Here is a 7,813-nt window from a genome sequence, read left to right as displayed (position 1 = left end):
CTGATGCTTCAGGTTGGGGACAGACCCTTGATATTCTTATATTAGTCCTGCACTGTAATTGATGCGACCACAGGCAGCAGCGGCACCGGGGTGGGTGTCACCTGGTGCGGCCGCTGCGCATGCATGATGATGTCTGTGGTGTGACATCATGCATTCAGCCATCTTGAGGATGGACACCGGCAAAGAGAGGAGGGAATATTGACCCGGCGGTATCAGGAATGCCGCTTGGTACCCCCTCTCTCGCGTGCCACTGTCGGGTTCTCTGTCCATGACCGAGTGTCCGACTTTTAAGAGGGGGTGAAACCGAAATGACTGACTCCTTTGATGGTGTCACCTGATTCGGGCTGCACCCCTCTTGTGACACCACTGACTGCAGGTCAGAGCACCTTCAAGAAGAGGCTGTGGGGGACCGGTCGCAGAGATGAAAGGAGCTTGCCAGGGTGAGGAGTAAGATAAATATTACACCTAACAAGCATTTAAAGAAGAACCCCAGCCAGTCAAAAAATTTACCATTGCAGTGGGGCTACCCCCGCACTGCAAGGGTTAAAGTCTCATTTGGTCTAGGGTCTCAAATAAAAAAGATAAACTTACCCGATCCTCGGTTCTGCGGCAGTGACCACTCAGCTCTCTCCCTTTCTGTTCCAATTGTGGAATGTCCCTCAGCATGCTCACGTACAATACAAGCCAATAGATGTCTATTACATGTAATGACGTCAATGGGCTTAGACCGCCAGAGGCCGGAGCCCAGGGAAGAAAAGGCTTGGGAATGGTCTAGCAGTCAGGTGGGACCGAGGATCAGGTGAGTATATCTTTTTTATTTTAGACCCTAGACCAGTAGTTCTCAACCTTTCTAGGGCCGAGACCCCTTGGTAACATTTGCCAAGTTATGGTGACCCCCAACCGTAAAATTTAGTGATGACGCGGCTGCTGCTGCGACACTTGCTGGCGTGGCAGGAGAACTGACACTGCTGCGTTAGGAGAGGGCTGAGGAGGACTCTCACTCAGCACAGCAGAAATCACACAGCGACCCACAGGTTGAGAACCACTGCTTAAAGGAGACAGCTAATTTAATTAATAATTAGAACCGCATTATGCAACGTAAAACGCAAGCCGTCAGAATAAAAAAAACAGCATAGGAATGCATAGCTAGATTCCTATTGGCTATTTCACTTTGCAATAGCCAATAGCAAACTAGCTATTGCATCCGCCCTCTGCTGCTGTCAATCACTAGAAGGGACCTGATGGAGAACTTCAGGTCCCCCTCTGCTGATTGGCAGCAGCAGTGGGCGGATGCAATAGCTAGTTTGCTATTGGCTATTGCAAAGTGAAATAGCCAATAGGATCTAGCAATGCATTCTTATGGTGTGTTTTTTTCTCTGACTTACGGCGGCCGGCGGTCCCGATATCAGAAAAAAAAAAGAGCAGAGAAAGGTTTACTCTGCTCGATCGAGCAGAGTAAACCTTTCCGGGAGAAAGTGTTTCTCTCCCGGGCAGCCGGAAGCCGCTATCTAATAGCGGGAGACTCCCGGAGCGTCCGGGAGAGTTCGGATGTCTTCAGGCGACCCCTGGCAAATCGTCGATCGACCCCCGACGGGGTCGCGACCCACAGGTTGAGAACCGCTGCCCTAGACCAAAGCGAGCACTTACCCTTTGCAGTGCAGGTGTTACCCCATTGCAAGGGTTCATTTTTTTTTTTAACTGCCAGGAGTTCTTCTTTAACCCCTAAAACATTATGGCCATTAGTTGGAGCTGAGGAGCACCGGAAATAAGTATTTATGACCTATGCTCCTCAGCTACATTTATTGGCCATAATGTGTTAATACAACATTACACTACATTTGAACTGGCATACTCCATCTAGTGGCCATAATGTATTATTACAACACTACATTTGAACTGGGATATTGCATTATTCGCCCAAAACCAATGTTTGCAGGTATTCGCAAGGCGAAGGGACCTGCAAATTGTTTGTAAATAGACCCCTTTTGTGTACCAGCAAAAGATGGTCACCAGGACCAATAGTGTGAGTGAATCTCTCCAGCGGGTCAAAGACAGCAATAAAATATGACAGAGGTTCTAACCCCTTTCATATTCTATCCAAAACCAAAAATAAACAAACAAAATGAATTTAGTTTTGCATACACTTTAATAATAAATACTAATAAAAATAATGTTTTACTATTGAGAAAGATGCATATATTTCACCACAAGTAATTTCACCACATTTACTTGTGGTGAAACTACAAACCCCATAAAGTCCCACAGGCATGACTCCCAGAGATGGAGGCGCGGTGGGATTTGAAGTTTCACTACAGCTGGGGTTCCAAGATTGCTTATCCTTAAAGTAGGGTATCCTGCCCCTCCTTGCAGTGGCGAAGCTAGACATTAAGTCAGCCGGGGCAAAGACTCAGAGTTTATCCAACCCCCCACCCCCACCCGGGAGAAGTTCTCTATTCACATACCTCCGCCCCCACCCCACACTTCTGGGCTCTCTTCTGCTTTTGTCACAGTGGCGCACCTCCTGATCTACCGCAAAGATGAGGCTTCAAATCACCTCATTTTCCAGTGCTGTTTTCTTAATTGCAGAGCCACTTCTGGGCTCCCTTCTATTTTCCCAGCAGTGCCCCTTCTAATCTGTCGTGGAGGAGACACTTGCTCCTGCTTGAATCCCTCTGCTCTCGGGTGCTGCTGCTGGCCACATGAGGCGAGAGTGCTCTCCCCTTCTCTGCTGCAGCCTGAACGACAGGAAGTGAGACAATGCCAGGGTCCGGTCAATGCGACTCTGGTAGTTCCAGTGTCAGTCTGTACCGGGCGGCGCCCCCCCCCTGATGCCGCACCCGGGGCACATGCCCCTCCCCCTTGATTCGCCCCTGCCTCCTTGCTATGTTTAATGGCAATCACTTTTCTGTTCCTGCCAACTACGCACAAACATTGGCAATAATTCCGTCAGCAGTGTTCAGAAAACTGAGAAATTAACACAATATTTCTTTCTAGCTTCTTTCTTGTTGGAGCTGCCTGCAAGATCACCTCTTCCTATTCCTACTAAGAGACCCTAAAAACAATGAAGCCACCCTGTTATAGCTACGTCCTCTGTAGGCACAATGGAACATGTCTGTGCCAACATCCACTAATGAGCATGGCTCTGATGAATATTTTGGCAGTCATCCTTTTTAGGAGAATCAGGAAGCCCATCTGTGTTTGTAAAGCTAAAATCTGGGTCACGCCTTAGACAAGGAAGACTATGGACACAAAGTTAAAATGAGATACTAGATATTGCATGTCTGGGTGTTCTAGGTGCATCACAGTGCTAAATTCATACAGAAGTTTGTATAGTGCAGCTGTGTTACAGCAATAGGGGCACCAAGACACTTGTGGAAATGTATTTAATGGAGGCATGCAGCCTACGTCCTCATAGTGATAAGCAATGCATACTGTCCAAGACTAAACTGACATGTCTGAGAACAATTAGCACACACAGGTGTAGCATGCATCTCCAAGTTCCTGTGTATGTTTTTTGTCAAGAGAGCATTAAGCTGGCCATACCCTGTTAGAATATCATCCGATTCCTAAAAAATTGGCCAACATTCTAACCATGGGTGGCCCTGCCTGCACCACAGAACTTTACAAAGTTTGTTTCTGAGGAGCCGAGTGGAAAATTGTCTGCCAGACAGCGACTACAGCCAATCATCGGCACCCGCTGTACAGGTATTCAGGTAGCCAGAGATGCTGGCTGTAAAATACAATAGTCACCAGGGTAGATTCCTCCATACGCAGTGTTTAGCTCATGCAGTCAAGGGAATCAAGTGGTTTTCTCTCATTCAGTTCGCGATACACATACTTCCCAATTATCCCTCATTAGGAGTGACTGCCCCTCAATTGGATCCAAATCCCTCTGTCCCTCTTTCCGTCTCGGTTGTCCCTCTTTTTGGTCTGAAAAGGTTCTATTTAACTACCAAAAGTGTTATTCTGCACTAAAACCTTCATCTTATCTCTTCATTATCTTGTTTACTATTTCGAAAAGCCAGTATAAAGGAGAATTAGTGGTAAAATAAGACAATCCTGGGTTTATTTTATGGTATTTAAATTCTTAATGGTCCACATAACTGGAGACGTGGCAGGGGGTGTGTCCATTGCCTAAATACATTGAGGGGAATTTATCAAAATTGGAGCAGACAAAAACTGGAACAGATGTGCATGGCAACCAAGATTTGAAAATGAAAGAGAGAAGCTGATTGTTTGCCATGCACATCTGCTCCAGTTTTTGTCTGCTCCAGTGTTAATAAATTCCCCCCATTTTGCTGGAAGGTGTCCCTCTTTCTCATGTCAGAAAGTTGGGAGGTACACTATACGTGTATTGCCAGCTTCGGTGTCCTGAACCCAGGGCTGTCTATTGAGAAGAATTTATATCAGCTAGGAAGTTGGCATTTGGCCCACCTCCCCTACCTCCTGTGCCTCTTTATTGGGTGCAGCTGCCCATCACATCACAGGCAGGTGAGTTATGGGAGGCAAAAAGCAAAGAGCTAAAGCACCGAATTGATAGATGAAGTAAAATAACATCAGTGAGACTGCAACCTTTTCGACCTGTAATTTGTGTAATGGATTTGCACACTCCTTCAGTCTCTTGGCAAACACTGGTATTCACCTAAGTGAGCTATCATGTACCTGAAGGGAGACCAAGCTGAAAAGAGGGCTACCTGTGCACCTCTGTCCCACTTCTCTGGAGGTGGTGACAGGCGATGTAAGGACGTGGAGTGGCACAGGCGCTGGTGCAGGCAGCTGGGCAAAGTTCGTGGAGATGCTTGAGAGCGCTGGACTGGCAGATGAGTCTGCAGGACCAGGATGACAACAGAATTTCAAGGAACTGAAGCAGATGTCTGGTGTAGCATTGGGGGAATGAGTCAGCTTAAGACAGTAGTAGCATGAAGCGCGAGTGGGAGACCGGTAGCAAAGTCAGATCCAAAGCCAGGGTCATACACAAAAAGCAGAGTCTTAAGTGCCAAATCGTGATTCGGAAACAAGGTCAGGAGTCCAAAGCCAGGGTCATACACAGGGAAGCAGAGAGTCGCAGTGCAGCTTGGAGCGGTGACTACTTTACAACACACACAGGGACCATGGGGGACAAAAGTGGCCACCCTCCAGAAGGGAGGACAGTGTCTGCACCAGGGAGGACATTGTCTGCACTTAATTATGGTACCTGAATGCGTTTTTAAGTTTTTACTCCTGAGTTTAGTGTTACTTTAAAGCCTTATGTAGAGAGCAGCAGTATACATCTGCCCATCACAATCAGAAATCACTAGTGTGGAAGGATGAAAGCTCTCTTCTGGTTGGTTTTTGTCAAACATTGAATTACATAAACATCACTTCATCATCATCTATCAGTAATCTAAAAATGGAAGTCGCACTTGAAGACTGCATAGCTGTGCTTCACAACTAGTTGATAAAATGATCTACATCTACTATATAAAGTCATATAAAGATATGGCGTAGATATGCAAACAAGGGCTATCTTGGTTAAACAGATCATATCAGAAAGAGATTTCATTTTTGTAACTGGTCCAGAAAAGTATTTGGTGACATGAGAGGGATGATACCATTCTTGGCCACTAGATGACAGTGATGATTGTTTTTCTTTTAGAAAAAAAAGTATACATAAAGTAAAAGTAAATAAATGTTCCGATAATGACATAATATATGTGTGTATACATTTGGGAATGATTTAAAACAAGTTCCATAAATAGATTAGAAATAATCCACAACAAATTATATAACAAGAGGGTTAAAATGCAACTAAAAACAAAACTCTTTGGTTTTGAAGAGAGTTAAAAGAGATTAGAACACCTGTAAGACTTTTATTGCTGTGTATGCCCCCTGTTAAGGAGATTCACCCTCTCTGTTATTTCTGGGGGGCTGTTATCACTGAAAGTGAAAAAAAATCCCACATTTTGGGTTGTCGTCAGAACAGGAATAGATGGGTAACCTTCCAATGGGGCAGGGACATGCGGTCAGGGGAGGCAGGTGAGGCAGAGCCTCACCTAGTATTATGGTGGAAAGAGCTGTCAGCTTCAACTCTGAAGCTGACAGCTTTTTCTCCATTCAGATCGGCTTGTAACAGGTTGCACAGCAGGGAAAGCCTCCCCGCCTCCCCGCTGTGTAACCTGTCATGGACAGAGCGCTGCCTGTTAATTACAGGCAACGCTGCATCTGGCTTTTGACAGGTAGTTAGGTTACACAGCAGCGGGCTTCCCCACTGCTTGTGTAACCTAACTAGTCAGCCGCCCGCCTCAGTCAGCCGTCCGCTCAGTCAGCCGCCCGCCTCAGTTAGCTGCCTGCCCCCACCCAAGTAAGCTACTGCAAGGGACACATAACGGGGAACTGTAGACTATAAAATAGGGAGGAACATTGGGGAGTCTAATGTAAGGGGGGACTCTGGGCACTGAGTGCACAGCATCCTCCCCTTACATCAGAGTCCGTAGGCAGCTCTAATAAAAAGGGGGTCTCTGGGGACACTGGTATAAGGAGGGACTCTGGAAACTCTGATGTAAGGGGTGACTCTGATGTAAGCGGAGACTCTGATGTGAGTATAACTTGCATTTTTGAGTTGATATTATAGTAATATTATCTGAAATATGGGTGTCAGATTTTGTCTATAGATACGCCTTTGCATGGGGGCAACCAAATGGTTCTGTCTTGCTGATCCTCTAATCTCAGTTGAAGTCTTCCAGATAATATCTTTCTAAAAAGATCAGACGCTCTGCTGTCTCTAAACACTCACTCTACTCCTGGTAAACATAATCCTTACCCTGAGCTAGGCTGCTCATTAGCAGTGGATTTTATTATAATTAATAATAAAATTACAGAATGACTCAATAGTTACTGTTATTTTCCTTTCCAGACTTTCCTCTTTTTTTTTTTTTTTTTGCAGGCACCATTTACACAACAGCAAAGGCTCCTAAGACGCAGGGCAGGACCAGCATCAAAAGACAGCATTTACAGCAGTGAATTAGAAAGTAAAGGGCAATGATGAAAATAATGCAAGCATTATGCTTTAGTACATAATCCTCACAAACTGATAACAACCCTTTGGATCCAGAGAGAGTGCCTTCAGAAACTTGAGGTTTGTGAAATAATGAGATAGACATCTAGCTAATTTGTTCCCATAATATTTAGCTAGCAAGTCAAGATAATGAACCCACTATAGCGAATGAGTGAATGGGTCACATTGGATATGTATATTATACAATGGGGTGCTATATACTGTGTGACTAAACTAATTATTCAACTTGTGATCCAATAAAGATTAACATCCCACACCAGTAGTGCACTTGAGGACCTGAGCAGAGCACTATTGCTATATTAGGCTCCATTCTCAACAAGGGTGTAGTCTTATTGTGCTGCATGCATTTCCATGTGCTAGAGGTCATGGTAATGGCTCATATGTGGAACATATCACTCAAATAGAAGTCTTGACCCATCACCTGGAAACATTTCAGGAAAGGGAGGTGGACTAGATAAACATGGAATGTCATATCTCATATTTCAGTACCATCAGGCCTGGAAACTAGATATAGCCAGAGAAAGAAAAAAACTATATGGAACTTTCCAGGTACTATAATCATAGTCAAGCCAAGAATTGCACTAAAATCTATACATTTTTATTATAATTCATTAAAATATAATAATAAAATATAAGACTGATGCATATTTCAGTTACATAGGGGTTTATTCACTAAGCTGCCGAGGGCAGCCGAGTGAACAACCGACCCCAAGTGAAGTGAGCCGAACACTGTTCGGCTATTCACTTCAGGCTGGTACG

Source organism: Nanorana parkeri, unplaced genomic scaffold (assembly GCF_000935625.1).
Source record: "Nanorana parkeri isolate BGI_ZX_2015 unplaced genomic scaffold, ASM93562v1 scaffold973, whole genome shotgun sequence".
Classification (NCBI taxonomy): domain Eukaryota; kingdom Metazoa; phylum Chordata; class Amphibia; order Anura; family Dicroglossidae; genus Nanorana; species Nanorana parkeri.
The sequence above is the reverse complement of the archived record's forward strand: the minus strand, read 5'-3'. Positions refer to the sequence as shown.